The 17,532-nt window shown below is 35.3% G+C and overlaps 1 protein-coding gene and 1 pseudogene across 1 annotated transcript in view; both read left to right on the top strand.

Annotated features, from left to right (window-relative positions):
* SLC2A13 (solute carrier family 2 member 13) overlaps nucleotides 1-17,532 on the top strand; it is a 389,333-nt gene that overhangs the window by 36,644 nt on the left and 335,157 nt on the right. The gene's annotated exons all lie outside the window — the stretch shown is intronic.
* Nucleotides 4,265-4,614, top strand: LOC112635466 (annotated as a pseudogene).

Here is a 17,532-nt window from a genome sequence, read left to right as displayed (position 1 = left end):
TGGGCTGAGACAATGGGGTTTTCTAAATATACAATCACGTCATCTGCAAACAAGGACAATTTGACTTCTTCTTTTCCTAACTGAATACCCTTGATTTCTTTCTCTTGCCTGATTGCCCTAGCCATAACTTCCAACACTATGTTGAATAGGAGTGGTGAGAGAGGGCATCCCTGTCTTGTGCCAGTTTTCAAAGGGAATTTTTCCAGTTTTTGCCCATTCAGTATGATATTGGCTGTGGGTTTGTCCATATGGAACCAAAAAAGAGCCCGCATTGCCAAGACAATCCTAAGTCAAAAGAACAAAGCGGGAGGCATCACGCTCCCTGACTTCAAACTATACTACAAGGCTACAGTAACCAAAACAGCATGGTACTGGTACCAAAACAGAGATATAGACCAATGGAACAGAACAGAGTCCTCAGAAATAATACCACACGTCTACAGCCATCTGATCTTTGACAAGCCTGAGAAAAACAAGAAATGGGGAAAGGATTCCCTATTTAGTAAATGGTGCTGGGAAAATTGGCTAGCCATAAGTAGAAAGCTGAAACTGGATCTTTTCCTTACTCCTTATACGAAAATTAATTCAAGATGCATTAGAGACTTAAATGTTTGACCTAATACCATAAAAACCCTAGAAGAAAACCTAGGTAATACCATTCAGGACATAGGCATGGGCAAGGACTTCATGTCTAAAACACCAAAAGCAATGGCAATAAAAGCCAAAATTGACAAATGGGATCTAATTAAACTAAAGAGCTTCTGCACAGCAAAAGAAACTACCATCAGAGTGAACAGGCAACCTACAGAATGGGAGAAAATTTTTGCAATCTACTCATCTGACAAAGACCTAAATCCAGAACCTACAAAGAACTCCAACAAATTTACAAGAAAAAAACAAACAACCCCATCAAAAAGTGGGCAAAGGATATGAACAGACATTTCTCAAAAAAAGACATACATACAGCCAACAGACACATGAAAAAATGCTCATCATCACTGGCCATCAGAGAAAGGCAAATCAAAACCACAATGAGATACCATCTCACACCAGTTAGAATGGCAATCATTAAAAAGTCAGGAAACAACAGGTGCTAGAGAGGGTGTGGAGAAATAGGAACACTTTTACACTGTTGGTGGGATTGTAAACTAGTTCAACCATTATGGAAAACAGTATGGTGATTCCTCAAGGATCTAGAACTAGAAGTACCATATGACCCAGCCATCCCATTACTGGGTATATTCCCAAAGGATTATAAACCATGCTGCTATAAAGACACATGCACATGTATGTTTATTGCGGCACTATTCACCATAGCAAAGACTTGCAATCAACCCAAATGTCCATCAGTGACAGACTGAATTAAGAAAATGTGGCACATATACACCATGGAATACTATGCAGCCATACAAAAGGATGAGTTTGTGTCCTTTGTAGGGACATGGATGCAGCTGGAAACCATCATTCTCAGCAAACTGTCACAAGAACAGAAAACCAAACACCACATGTTCTCATTCATAGGTGGGAACTGAACAATGAGATCACTTGGACTCGGGAAGGGGAGCATCATACACTGGGGCTTATCATGGGGAGGGGGCGGGGGGAGGGATTGCATTGGGAGTTATACCTGATGTAAATGACGAGTTGATGGGTGCTGACGAGTTGATGGGTGCAGCACGCCAACATGGCACAAGTATACATATGTAACAAACCTGCACGTTATGCACATGTACCCTAGAACTTAAAAGTATAATAATAAAATAAAATAAAATTGAATTCAACACTACACAAAAAGACTTATATAGCATTATCAAGTGAGATTTGTCTCAAGTATGCAAGACTGATTCAGCTTTTTAAAATTGATATTATTCATCACATCAACAGACTAAATAATCACATCATATCAATAGAAGTTTGCGACCAGCCTGGGCAACAGAGCAATACTCTATCTCTTAAAAAATAATAGTAAAATAAAAAGAATGACTAAAAAGTAACAGTAATCAAGACAGTATGGTGAAAGAATGGACATGTGTAGATCAGTGAGGCAGCCCAAGGTGGACTTTGTAAGATGCTTAGCAGCATTTCTGGCCTGTATCCACTAAGTGCCAGTAGCAAAACTCCTTCTGTTCGTTGTAACTAGCAAATGTGTCCAGTAGGTGCCAGTTGTCGCTAGGTAAGAGGATTCAGCGGGCCGTATCTGAGAACCACTGCCTTTATCCACACCTTGAAATCCCTGCATATAACCAAATGGGTCGTCTGTTCCTTTATGTAAATATAGGCTGATGTTTGTCCTGCTTATTTCCGAAGGTGACCCTAGGCATCAAATGAGATAATGACTTGGAAGTGCTTTGACAAAAATGCCAAACAGATTTTATTATTTTATGTGGTTAGGAATAAGAAAATGCTGCAATAAAAAAATTTGTAAAGGACATGCAGGGGTGAAGGGAAGTAACTAGGATGGTCACAACTGAAGAAAAGCATTTTGAATAGAGATTGAGAAGATTGATATTTAAGGGAAGATGTAAAATGGCTGTTCAAACAGGATCTTGTTGGATGGCATTACTTTGGTGTCACCCAAATCCAGGTTCTGGCCTTCCATTTTTCTGTTCTGTAAAGTTGGTTTTTTCCTTTTCAGTTCTTATTGAGTTGACTGGGGATAGAGCTGATTATTTCCATTAACCCAACCTAAAATAGACTTGAGAAAGGACCAGAATGCTTTTTGTAAAGTAAGAAGTACCAAGCAAATTGAAGTGCCCTGTTTAGCTGGTCAGTGTTTTGGGTTTTTTTGTTCTGTCTCTTCTTACAGAAGAAGGATCTGACATCTTTATGGAAGGTTGTTTGGTGAACTTGTAATCAGAACAAAGCAGTTGTTTGCATTCCTAGTACAGTGTAGTTGGTGACTGATAAATGTTCATGTTGTTTTGGTTTCTTTCCAATATATAGAGAAATCTACCAAATCAAGCAGAACCTTTCACTGGTTTGTCAGGGCACTCTTTACCCTGTCTCTGCCAGAGACACTTTAACAAGTCTTTGATTTTTTTTTTTCCTGACATATATTTTATACAGACTAACTGGCCTTCTAATAATACTGTTTGTCAAACTAATAATAAATGACAAATTAGGTTATATCATATTCCCTTTATGCCTTTCTGAGGGAATATTCTGACTGCATTCACAGGATAACTTTGGTGTTTGGAAACCTCCATTCAGGAATTTGTTTATAAACTAATTCTCAAGGAAAGGAAGCGTGGTGATAGTAGTGTTTTTGTAACAATGACAAATAGCTCTCTTAAACTGATTGTATATAAGAAATAATGAGCAGCAAAAAGGGGTGCACAGTATTGATGTGAAACCTGTTGATTAAATCCAGAATTGAACAAATCAGCAAGTAAGTAATGTAGAACTGATGCCTTGTCTGATAAAAAAGGTTATGTGCCAAATAATTAGATTTTAAAACATGAGATATTTGTTAGATGAATAATAATAATAACAACACTATTGAGGGAAACCGCTTCCTATAGAAACTAGGCACCCTTCTGTCCTTTTTTTTCCAACCACAGCCCTAATTAATTCATATATTCTGCATTTCCATGGTAGCAAGATAGCATCTGTAGATGCTGGTAATTTAGCAGTTGCTAATGGATTATAATAAAAGGTACTATTACAGAAATGTCAGCTGTTATCTTGGAGACCATAGTTCAGGAGACTTTTCTTTTTTCTCTGACTTAATTTATTTATATTTCTTGACATATTTAAGGTGCATGTAGTTTTCACCCAATTTTTTTTATTGAATGGATGCAAAAGAGAGATAAATTTGTTTCTAAATACCACTAAAAGGATTGTTTGGAAGCATTTAATGAATAAGTATAATGTGTAATTGCATTCGTTAAGCCATGTATGTTTTCTTAACAAGAAGACCCTATGGTCAGCTCTTGATTGTTCAGGTGCTGTCTAGCTCTTTCTTTGTGACTTGTTTTTGGGCCATATTCCTGCTGTTTTTACCTCTTATCAGTGAATGGATGAGAAAAAAACAAGAGAACTCAAGTTAGTTAGTTTGATATTTATCAGCTGTGTCTATGATAACATTTTTGTAGAGTACATTATTTTTAAATTTATGGAAAAATTTATAATTCTGAAGGTTAAATTTTCTGTGAAACAAAATATTTGTTCACCATGATAAGAATGAACAATTTGCTTTTCTCATTCCCTGGCCATCTTGGTGGCTGTTCATGGTTGGGGGCCATCTGGTACCTAAGCCAGGCAGATGATGGTGGCAAAAAAGATGGAAAAGTCACTGGAGTTGATCAACTCTAGGCTCCAACTTGTTATGAAAAGTGGAAAGTACATGCTGGGGTACAAGCAGATTCTGAAGATGATTAGATAGGAAAAAGCAAAATTGGTCATCCTCACTAACAAGTGCCCAGCTTTGAGGGACTCCCCAATAGAGTACTATACCATATTGGCCCAAACTGGTGTTCATCACTACAGTAGTAATAATACTGGATTGGGCATAGCATGTGGAAAATAACTACAGACTGTGCAACACTGGCTATCATTGATCCAGGTTATTCTGGTATCTTTGGAAGCAGGCCAGAAGATACTGGTGAAAAGTAAACCATGCAAAATAATTTTTCTTTAGTAAAACTTGTCAGAGGTATATGCCTGTAATCCCAGCACTTTGGGATGCTGAGGTGGGAGGATCACTTGAGGCCAGTAGTTGGAGACCACCCTGGGCAACATAGTGAGACCCTGTCTCTATAAAAATAAAACAAAAAATAAATAGCTGGGCATAGTAGTGGTTGCCTGCTGCCCCAGCTACTCAGGAGGCTGAGGCAGGAGGATTTCTTGAGTCTAGGAAGTTGAGGCTGCAGTGAGCCAAGATTGCATCAGTGTGCACCAGCCTGGGTGACAGAGTGAGACCCTGTCTTCAACAAGAAAAAAAGAATAATCTATTTTCACCAGAAGCAACCTGTCTATGGGATTAAACAGTGAAGAAGAAAGAAGAGAAAAAGTAAATAGAAAAATTGGATTTTATGCTGAATATTCTTTGACTAATATAAAGTTTGGGGAGACAGAAGACACATGCAGTTGTATGTGCTTTAATATTTCTGTAGTCCTGAATAGATGTGTAATAAATTAGTAGTTTCTGCAGTCCTGAATAGATGTGTAATAGTAATACTAATTAGTATTAGTAGAATGATGAAAACAAAACTGAGTAGAAAGCTATATGTTTAGGGAGACGGCAGAATGGTATTAGAAATTAACACCAATTACATAGAATTAGCATGTCTGTATAAATAAAATGGTTTAAAAGGATTTGGAAACAATATTAACTATGTTTACTATGTTTAAATAATATACTCATTTTATTACTGAAGAGTAAAATTCTTTCAAATAAACATGGTTCTTAGATACAAAATACATTATCAACAACAGCAACAGCAACAAAGTGAGACCCCATCTCTACCAAAATAAAAAATTAAAAAATTAGCCAGGCGTGGTGGCGCGTGACTGTAGCTACTTGGGAGGCTGAGGTGGGAGGATCACTTGAGCCCAGGGGTTCAAGGCTGCAGTGAGCTGTGATTGCACCACTGTACTCCAGCCTGAGCACAGCGGAAGACCCTATTGCTTAAAAATAAAGAAGAACTTATGTAGTAAACTAGCACTTATGCTTTCCTCATGCATCCTATACATTAGCTAACTGAATCCTAAAGCCTCTTGGTATCACCCCCGATTTACAGTTTTGTACACTGGGAACCAGATAAAAGTCATTTTCCCATGGTTACATATGAAGTGTAAGTGGCAAAGCTGCAACTCAAATATTGTTCATTATTGAAATTCAAACATGTTCTGTCTATGTGACACATAACATATATGATTTACTTTGAGTTTATTTAAATTAATTTCCCTAAGAATTGTAAAACTAAGTCTTTAAGATTTATGAATCTCATAATTTGAGAAAAAAAGCTTTTTGTCAACTTTGAGATTTAGCTTTTGATAGTTACATGGCTCTGATATCTTATCATGAAGACTTCATTTTCCTTTCATTGACTTCATTTTAACTTGCAAGCTTAGTTCATGAAACTGCCTGACAAACCCAGAGCAATCTTCTGCCTCTTATGAACAAACTCATGAGTCTTTCTTATCCATAGGAGTACATTTACTGTAGTATGCATCATCATAATTATGTGTTTTTATTAATTGTACTTTTTTGTCTCCAGCTACATCACTCAGTTCCTTGTATTTTACATTTTATGTGTAGGCATGGCATTTTATTCTTGGTTGTGTTAAACATTTTCTGAATAAGTGATGGATTATTATTGCTTATTTATATCTTAATTCTACCTCTAGAACATAGTGGGACATCTTCTCCTAGTGAATATTTATTAGGTGGAGTCTGAAGGAGCTGATAGTCTTTAATGCTTTATCCCTTTCTTTAAAAGTACATGTTATTTCTCTGACCAGACATTGATGTACTACTCAGTTTTCCTTTAGGATAGAGATATTTTAAATAAGTAGAACTAGCAGGAATATGTGTGGGTTTGTTTTATGGCTAGCTTTGGGGCCATTTACTAAATGTTATACTCAATACAGTTTATTCTTTTGCTCATTGCATTATACATCATGAGATGCAGGCCTGAAGATTTCTGGGTCACCTCTTTGCCTGGAGAGAGTGGTAGGTTCCAGGGACTCCAAGTTAAATTTGTAAATATTTAATCTCAAACCTCTACATTTAGTTACTTCGATTAGGATGATCCGTTTAATATGTGTGTGTTTTCTTAAGTTGTTTTGAATGTGTACGTTTTCTAAAGCTTTTTGAAGAGTGTGCCAAGTATAAATACTTTTAGAGGGACTGTTTAGCCACATAAACATGAATATTAGGATTAGACAGTCTTGCCATTTACTGACTGTGTGACCTTGGGTGTTTTGTCACGCTGGTTGTAAAATGGGGCTAACAATACCTATTTCAATGTGTTTTTGTGAGATTTTGAAATAAAACACGTTTGTAAAACCTTCCTCATGGTAGGGTATTTAAGAAATTATTGTTTAGCTCCTGAGTCATCTTATCTCCATTGTGGTTATGTTTTGTAATGAAGTATCACAATAGAATATTTGTATCCTCTGAAAATAGCTGGCCCTTTGGGTCACTTCAGGTTGTGATAGAAAAGTTATAAGGTATCCAAGCCATGTAGAACATTTATAGAGTCTTAGATGACAGCTAACAATTTTTGTTTGATTGTTTGTTTGAGACAGAGTCACTCTGTTGCCCAGGCTGGAGTACAGTGGTATGATAGCAGCCTACTGCAGCCTTGATCTCCTGGGCTCAAGTGATCCTCTTGCCTCGGCCTCCTGAGTAGCTAGGACTACAGGCATGCACTACCATGCCTAGCTAGTTTTATTTATTTATTTATTTATTTATTTATTTATTTATTTATTTATTTATTTTTGTAAAGATGAGGTTTCACTATGTTTCCCAGGCTAGTCTGGAACTCCTAAGCTCAGGCAATTCTCCTGCCTTGGCTTTCCGAAGTGTGGGGATTATAAGATAGTTGTGAGCCACCATGCCTGGCAACAATAGTTTATAAAAGGGCAGATTGTGCAGGGTGGCAGAGAGATTTGAGTAAGTTATTAACATAGCCAGAATAATCCATAATTATTGTGTTCTCTCAACAATTTATTTTCGTGTCGATATTCCTGTTCAGGTAGCCTCCTGTGGACTGGAGTTACCTTCATTTTGCTTTCTGGTCTCACTTAAATATTGCTGCTCTATCTTTGCATTTTTTGGTATCTAAAATTTAAGCTTTTCAAGATAAGTATAACTTTCTGGTATCAGTATATACAATATTTGCTGAATGAATTAGAAATAAAAAACTGGGATTATTTTACTGCATCACTTAATTTTAAGGATATCAATATTTAGTTTTTAAATGCTCCTTTTAATCAGTATTATTCCATTTTAAGAAAAAATAATTTTTCTTTGAAATGATCAATTTTTAGATTGGATTTTATTTGATAAGGTTTGATTTAATTAATTGACCATCAGTTACAGGTTTTTGAAGGATTTCTAGTAGTATAATAATGATTCACTGTGATTTTTGCTGTTGTTTCTTACCACTAACACTTAGTCTTTTGTGATAGCCTTGAACAGCATCCTTGATGGAAACAGTAACAAGTTTGATGAAATATTTTGCTCTATTTGTTATGGTGGCAAGTCAATCTACTGATCTTTTCCTATGAGCTGTAGCTTGCTTGTGGTAGATTCCAATTTTGGTAATTTTAAGAAGGCAGAAGAACACTGTGGGACACTTAAATGAAGTTTCCTTGATTTTGAAAAGAATTTCGTTGCACTGTGGGAGTCTGTTAGTCTCTTTCAGAGATTATTGTCATTTTTGTTCTTTCCTTCTTTTATCAGTAAGTAATGACTCCACATTAGGTATTTTTATTTACATTGAAATATATCAAAATAATGATTACTATTTATTTTTGAAACTTATATGTTAAAAAGTTAAGACCACTTTCTTGTGACAAGTGGATTAGGGATATATGTGTATGTATGTGTGAGTGTACATATTAATATATATGTATACACAGTACACATAATATAGTATATGTATTTTAGAGACAGGGCTGTCTCTCTGTCACCCAGGCTGAAGTACAGTGGTGCGATTATAGCTCACTGCAGCCTTGAACTTGTGGACTCAAGTGATCCTCCTGCCACAGCTGCCTGAGTAGCTGGGATCACAGGTGTGCACCACCATGCTTGGCTAATTTTAAAAAATGTTTTGTACAGACAGGTTCTTACTGTGTTGCCCAGGCGGATCTCAAACTCCTGACTTGAAGTGATCCTCTCACCTTGGCCTCTGAAACTGCTGGGATTATAGGCATGAGCCATCATACCATGCCTGGCCATATATTTTATATTTTAAATGATATTTATAATTGGTACTGAAGAATTCTCATTCAAAAATCACTGGAGAAAAATAATTCGAAGTTTGATATATTTTGTGTAAGAATGGATGTTTGATTTTTTAAAAGAGTAAAAAATAGTTAATGGGATTATAGTCAACATTTTTCTGGGGTAAGCTGAATAAAACATGAAGTCAAGTCTTTAACATATTTGGATTTGCACACCTTAATTAGCCCGTCCTCTATGACTTTCTTGTTGGAGTCATTATTCCAGTTATAAATAGCCCCGGCTTGGTCATCCAAATGAACGTGCATGGCTATTGTCATTTCATTGCTATGGCAATTTTGCAATTAGTGTGGTAGTTGCTGGCACACTTCTGGGCAAGGGTTTTGAATCACTGACTTGGAAGTGGAAGAATAAAACTGCTTTCACAGCTGCTGTGTGATTCTGAATAGAGACATAGCAGCTGCTTTTTTTTTTTCTTCAGTTTTTTTTACTAATTTAGATGTAGGCATTATGCTTCAGTGAGTTGTTGCCAGGAATGTCTCCTTGTTCCCCTGTCTGTCAAAGGAAAACTAATGTGGATTTCAAGTAAATATTGGGGCATGTTGTTTGTGAAAGTTTGTGAAAGTTTCTTTTACTTCTTGTGAAAGAAAGTAGTCCTGTAACTGGTTTTTCTGTCTATCCTTTATCTTTAAAACGGAAATGTCACAAGTTGTGGAATAATCAGTAACTGACAAATAAACTTCACTGGGAGATTTTTAGTTACTGAAATGTATGGATTTGTCCCATTTCTAGGGATAAAATAAAAAGTTGATTGGAGGCATTAATGAAGGCGTATCTATATAAAATAAGCTGTAAAATAGGTACCAGAAAAATGGTATTTATAGAATCATTAATGAAGGGGTATCTATATAAAAGAACTTGTAAAATAGATACTGGATGAATGGTATTTATAGAAGCATTAATGAAAGGGTAGCTATAAAAAACAACTTGTAAAATAGATACCAGAAAAATGGTATTTATAGTGGCTGGCCTGCTATTAACTTTTTTGGTCAATGTCACTTAAAATGTGAGTTATAATGGCTCCGTATTCTTCCATCACTAAGTTCTCATAAAGATAGATAAAGCAGAATAAGTAAATCAGTCTTTCAAAAGGAACACTTTTCTCTAAATTTAGAGCATAATTAATGTTAATGTCACTCTCGAATATTTTAGGAAAATTTTCTCCTACAACTTTAATTTGGATGTTTATACTAAACCCTTTAATTTTTTTTTTTCTGATAGCTTAGTACTTTTATTTTAAACATGGAAACTCAGTGTAATTTTCATCTAGAAATATGGAAGCTTATACAATGCAGTAAAACTTAGTTTAGCCATTGATTTCTCTTCTGGAAGTACTCCTAAAATTTCTTAGAGTGTTGACGTTTTAAGTTACAAACGTCTTCTGTTTTTTTCCGGATAGTCCGCAGATATATATGCTTTTTTTTCTGTTTTTCATTATCAGCAAATAATTAGTACTTCTTTACATCAGTATCCATGTTCACAAGTGATGGGTCTTTTGAGGTTTTGAGATTTTTTTTCCCCTGAAGCTACAAAAATAAGAACATAATAAATTTAGTGTTTTTCATGAATAATAATCTTGATTTCTGCTCAGGGGACTACCCTCTACCATCAGCTAGGACAGATTAAATTGAAGATTGCAGGATTTCTGATTATAAAACCGTGGCCTCACAAGACCACCTATCTTATCTCTTAAAAACTTAAGAAGCTTAATTTTGGTATGTATTTTTTAACCCATCAATTTTTAACAGTTGACTTTTGTGTATAATAAGAAATAGGGGTTCAATGTTATTTTTTTACACATAGATACCCAGTTGTCTCACTACCATTTATGAAAAGGTCCATCTTTTCCCCCCGATCTCCAGTAGCTCTTCTGTTGTATATCAAGAACTGATGTGTGGGTGTGTCTCTTTCTGGGCTTTCTATTCTGTTCTAATGGTCTTTCTTTTTCTGTGTATACTGTGTTTATTATAGTAACATTATAGTAAATCTTGATATGGGGAAGGAGAAGTCCTCCTTTATTTTTCAAGAGTAGTGACTCATCTTGGCCCTTTGTCCTTCCAGCAAAGTATCAACTTTTAAATTTCCTTTTTTTTTTTTTTTTTTGATTGTTAAATTTGAAACCCCCCACAAATTTATTTGGGTTTTAATGTCAACTGTATTAAATCTGTATATCAATTTGGAAAGTATAGTCATCTTTTGATGTTCATGGGGGGTTGGGTTCAGCACCCCACTTGTGTGGACACCAAATTCTGTGGATGTTCAAGTCCCTTGTATAAAATGGTGTAGTATTGGCATATGTCCAACACCTGTGCTTCCTGTACCTTAAATCATCTCTAGATTACTTGTAGTACCTAATACAATGTAAATGATATGTACATAGTTGTTACACTGTATTTTTAAAACTCTGTATTATTTTTTATTATTGTGTATCTTCCCCAGAATGACCTTCTATGTTTCCAGTTAGTTTTTTGCCTCAGTGTTTATGTTGTATGGATTAATATGGCTATCTTCACTTTTGTTTAGACTTTTCTCTATTCATGTTTTTTATCCTTTTGCTTTTAGTCTTGTTCCTGTCATTTTAAGTTATGTTTCCTGTACAAGACTAAAGTATAAATTTTAAGTCCAGGCTGATTGCTCTTCTTTTTACTTGGTACATTTGATTCATTTATACATATTAGATCTACCATTTTCTGTTGCCTTTTCTTTCCCAGCTTATTTATGCTTCTTTTTCTCTCCTTTTTGCCTTTTTGAATTGCCTTGCATGTGTGTATATATATATTTTTTCATACAATTTTTTTCTCAAGTAGTTTGGAAGTTATATTTGCATATATTTTTAGTAGTTGCACTGAAATTTTACTCATACATATTTAACATAAGAAAATCTGAAGTTACATAATATCTTTATCCTTATTCTGAATAATATATGCAACTTAAAACACATTAACTTTCTTTAACCTTCTCCCAATTTTAGTTCTATTGTTGTCACGTCTTTTGATTCTCTTTTCTTGAGTTTGCATTTATACACCACAAGATACTGTTAATGACTTTAAAATTTATTTTCTACATTTTACCATTTTCTATGCTCTTGATTTCTTCCTGCATCTTTATTCTTGCACTATGCATTTGGGATCATTGTTTATCTAAAATACACTTTCAGAATTTCCTTATTTAGGGATTTTGCCCTTGTTCTTGAAAGATATTTTTTTCTGTTGGACTAGAAACATAAGTTGATTGTGCAATGAAGATACTATTTTACTGTTTTCTGGATTCCATTATTACTGCTGAAAAGTCAGCTGTGGTTTAATGAAGAAATTCTAGCAGCAGTGAGAATATTGAGTATGCTGAAAATAAAGTGATTATTTCTTGTTTCCTACTTTTGTATTTAAAACCAAAACAAAAACTAAAGCAAAAAACAACCCAGTATACATGGGAATTTTCCTTTCTGCTTTGATTTCTGATCCCTTTCCATAAGTATGAAGATAAACACACAAGCTTAAGGTTGAGCATACCTAAAGAAAGGAAATCTTAGGATTTTGGGGATCCTTTACAACTTGCCACAACAAATATAACAAAAGGAGGTTTTTAAGTTTTTGCATTTACTGCTACTTATTTAAGTAGTTTTCATCAAGTTAAGGTTAGCCCTTTGAAAATCAGTGTAAATTATCTTCAGCCATATACCTATCATATATTATTTACTTGTCGTCTATTCATCATCCTTCCACATCTGTCTATATGTCTGTGATACCGTGAGCTATCTATCCATCCATGCATGTATCCATCCATCCATCCATGTATCCATCCATCCATGCATGCATCCATCCATCGATCCATCCATCCATCCATCCATCCATCCATCCATCCATCCATCCATGCATGCATCCATCCATCCATGCATGCATCCATCCATCCATCCATCCATCCATCCATCCATCCATCCATGCATGCATCCATCCATCCATCCATGCATGCATCCATCCATCCATCCATCCATCCATCCATCCATCCATCCATCGCTACAGATTTTCATCCACAATTTATGGCTTACAACTCCCACAGCCCTTTGTTACAGTCTTTAAAAAATAATATCGGGGCCCTTTGAGCCTCAGAAGTAGGATCAGGAAACAGAATCTATCTCTTCCTGGCCTTCTCTTGATCTTCTTTCACTGTCCAAGACAGGACTCTAATCTTCCATTGTAGATTATAAGGCCCGCAGTCCAGAGAGGGTCCTCCCCATACCCTTGGAGGAAGAAATGCCACACAGAAGGGTCAAGAAGAATCCAACAGGCCTTTCTGGGTTTCCTCATTCATTCTGTTAGTGTAAGATCATACCCTTTTTGTCCGATCACATTTTGACATGGTTATCCATGCTTCAATCATCCTTTTCAATGAAGTCTCCATAAAAGGCCCAAGAAACTAGCTGAACACATGGAGGTTCCTGGAGGGTGGCACATTCAGGAAGGGCATGGAAGCGCTGTGCTCCTTCCCCATACATTGTCCTATGTATTTCTTCATCTACATCCATCATTATGTCCTTTGGAACAAACCAGTGAACAACTTTCCCTTAGTTCTGTGAGCTGCTCTAGCAAGGAAATCAAACCTAAAGGGGGAGTTTGGGAACCTCAACATGAAACTGATTGGTCAGAAGTTGATTGTTGTGGTGTGAGAGCAGAGGAAAAACAGTTTGAGGTTTTCCATACTCAATGTGTATCTGTTTTATCTTTCTATATGTCTGGCTTTTCTGTCTGTCATCCAGTTTTCTATCTACTTCCTCTGTCTCCTCTGGCATAGGGTGTTGACTCTGTATAAATGAAATGTATTGAAATGTGCCATTAGCATACTTGTAGATGGAGAGTTTATGAAATCTAATAAAAAAGGATAAGACAATGGAGCTAGGTGTTTTACAATCAAATCATTGAGGTAAAGTATGAGTGGCAGCAGTGCCAAAAGTTTTATTACCTCATCATATGTCAAAGGAAATCACTACCTCTATTCTGGCTGTATCAGAGTCTCAGAGTTACTGCAGCAGAAATAAGTGATAATGCCGGCATTTGTGCCAGCTAATTTGTGCAAGAGCTAGGCTCTGTTGGCTGAGTCACAGCTGCCACTAGATCTACAAGTAGAATGAAAAGATGTTTATTAGCCATGGGGAGTAATACATGGGTTTATTTTAATCAGCTTGTCTAAAGCCTAAGAGAGATGATACTGCCCTTTTCACAGTCATTTGACTTGTTCATGAAGTATTTGTCATATAATGTGGAGTCTATTTCTCAGAATATTATGAGCCAGAGTTACAGCATCTTGCATTTTGCTTATCACTCTTCATAAGTGTTAGGTAGCTATATAATCTTTTTCAGCCCTACAGGAAAAAGTTTGTTCAAATGTTGTAAAATGTTTCACCATAATTAGTGCCTGAAATTTCAAAGAACTAAGCAATTTGGAGTTATGTGTATATAGCTGGTTTACTGAAGAACAAAATATGAAATTGGTTAAGTCTATTAAAATAATTTTGGCTACATGGTAAAGAGAATCGAATGACCTTCCCTCTTTTTTTTCAGTCCATTCCCTTTTATCTTTAGTGAGATCTAGCTTTATGGTGAAAGCCAGGTGATACAGAACTACAGCTCCAAAAACCAGACTTTTTGTTTCATTTTAGGATGGCAGTTTCCTCATTGCTCTGTAACAAACTTTTCTATTTTCTAATTTAGAAGTATCTTGGAAGATCAAGTGCAAAAGGTATGCATGTAGAAAATAATTCCCTATTTTGTAGTTATAAAATAAGGGAAAGTGAAGGTTAATTTGGCTGTGTTTTTCCTCAAACATTGAAAAATTGACTGTAGTTAGAGGACTGTGGTTGCCATGGATTATCATTGAAGACCCTGGGAAAACAAGTTATGTAACATTGTTTGTAGATCTTAAAGACATGCCTTTTTCTTCTGCATGTTTACTTGGTTAAGATTTTACTATATATTTATATGTAATATATATATAATATAGCAAATTATCTGTCTATCTATCTATCTATCTATCTATCTATATCTATCTATCTATCTAGAGAGAAATTTTCCAGTGTAAGCAGCAGAGGGACATTTATACACCCTAGATAGAAAGATAATATTAGAAGTGGTTGATAAAGATAGTATCTGTTGCTGAGTGGCTTTTATTATTTTTACCACTTAAAAATTCAAAGGCTAGGACCATTCAGTCTAAGTTTCAGACACAGGAAATAATTAGCAGAGATCTTTGGTAATTAAGGTGGACATTATGTTGCTCTATAATCTGTGCCTCTTTGAATGTTGAAAAAAATAAGTAGAAATTTTTGTTTAAAAATTATTCAGGCATAGTGTTCCAACTAAGTGAAATTCTTAGCCATTGTTATCACATGCTAGAACAGAAAAAGACTAGTTAGTGCCTTGAAGTGGTTATCAGAGAAGTCAAGAAATTCTACCAATGTAGCTCAAGAAATATGTTACTTACAACTAGGAAAATAGAACCATTGGAAAAATGGCCAAGGAGACACTCAGCAGTGTACTTATTTACCTGGATTTCTGTAGTCCAAATTAAGTAAAATATTAAATAAAACACTTGAGTCACAATAATTTTCCCTCAAATATCTGTAGTTGTTGCTCTATGTCATTTCATATTATCTGCTTTTTATTACTTTGTTGACAAGATGTTTTTTCTTCCTGCCCCATCCATAAAAATTTTTTAAATCAATTTTTATTAACCTTGCAAATCAGAAAATTGTATAGGATGTTTCCAGCTTTAGCGCCTATACCTGAGCTCATTTATTTTTCTTATAATGGTTTCTTTCTCAACAATACATTTTATCATTGCAATTTCCTTTGCTTTCTGATCATGGAGAGCATATTAAATTGACTTTCTATACTTCTGATTCAGACTTCACACAGCTTCGTTTCTACTTTTTACTGTGTACAGAATTGGGTTTACTTTTGTTATTATTTATGTATTCTGCTATTAAATCCGTGTGTTTTTACAGTCCTTCCTTGTGCTACTCATTTCCCTATTTAATTTTAGCCTATTGTCTTGTGATTTGATTCCCTCCTCTTGGCTCTTCGTTTCTGCTTTGTTTTTATTTTTTATTTTTTGAGACCCTTTTGCCTTCTGGGTTCTACTTTTTAGGCAAGGTCACGTCATCTTATACTGAAGAACAGCTTAAAAAATTGGGGGGGACTGTGTTCATCTATTATTTTGCAACTCTAGTGTTTCCTTCAATAGTTTCTTCTATTTTACTCCTCAGCCCTTTATTGCATGAGCATTTCTACAACTAAATTCTAGTCCTGGGCTGGTCATATTCTGTACATATTTCTTGTGCATTTCATTGACACCTATGCAATTATCATCTGTATTCAGGTGATTCACATCCTTTTAGCTCTGATTTAGGCCACACTGTTGTTCTTAGAACATTTGCCTGTAGATGTCACATAGAGTTAAATATGATGAAGCACCACTTATGTTGCTGCTTGTTAAATTCACTGCCTTGGGGAAAGCATATTGATTTCTTATTAACCTTTGTGCATTCCACTTTTCAGGTGGAAACACATACTGCTTCTGCTTATGTAGCACTTCATACAGTGATCTTTCCCATATTTTTTATAACCTCTTAAATCTATTTTAGGAAATTTCTTGAATATCAATTTCTTTTTTTGCCATCACTTCCTGTCAAGAAATTGTTTCTTTCTCTGTGTTTTTCCCTGGCCTTTCTCACCCAGTGTTGTTCTCTTTATAACACTACTATTATGATACTAAACTTAAACTTAATTTAATTGATGAACATTCTGTCCAAAAAGCAGAACTTACTTCCAATATCTGAAAGCTACAAGCTTTCCATTCTAGTGTGTATGTAAGACTCTAGTATGGAATAAGAAGGGAATGGTTACGTAAGTTATATCTTAGTATTGGAAATTATACTGTTATTTAAAATGATTTTGTACTACAAGGATGCCAAACCAGGGTTTATTGTATGTGGCTCTGTAGAGATGTGTTTTGTTTGGCTGTTTTTTGGCCTGTGGAGTGTGTTGTGCCTTAGTTGTTATGCAAGCAGCTTAATATCTTCCACTCAGTTGGTCTTCTATATTAGTGGTACCTGCCTAGCTTATGTAACAAGTTTGAGACCCTTTGAGTATTTTAAAGAGAAGGAAAATGCAGTATGAGTGAAAACTATAGATTTGTAGAAAAAATACTGACAGTTATAAACACATTTAAACAGTGGTTATCTATGGGTGATTCGAGGTGATTTTTATTCACTTTACTTCCTGCCTGTAGTTTCCAAATTTTCCCTGTTGAATATCATTAAGAAAACCAATCAGTTAAAACCAATCAGTTAACACTAGTTTAAAAGAATATAGTTTTGTGTATGCATTCCATAGTACTAATCAATAACTTTTCACTAATCAATACCTTACTCTATGCCCTTAGGCTTGACACTTAGGCAATTTATAGTACAGAAGATATGTGAAATCTGATCATTCCATTAACAGGCTTGTAGTCCTGCTTGGAGAGACAAATGTGATACAGGCTCTACTGAGATGTTACCAGTG

The sequence above is a fragment of the Theropithecus gelada genome, chromosome 11 (genome assembly GCF_003255815.1).
Source record: "Theropithecus gelada isolate Dixy chromosome 11, Tgel_1.0, whole genome shotgun sequence".
Lineage (NCBI taxonomy): Eukaryota > Metazoa > Chordata > Mammalia > Primates > Cercopithecidae > Theropithecus > Theropithecus gelada.
This window is presented reverse-complemented; position numbering and strand designations above follow the sequence as displayed.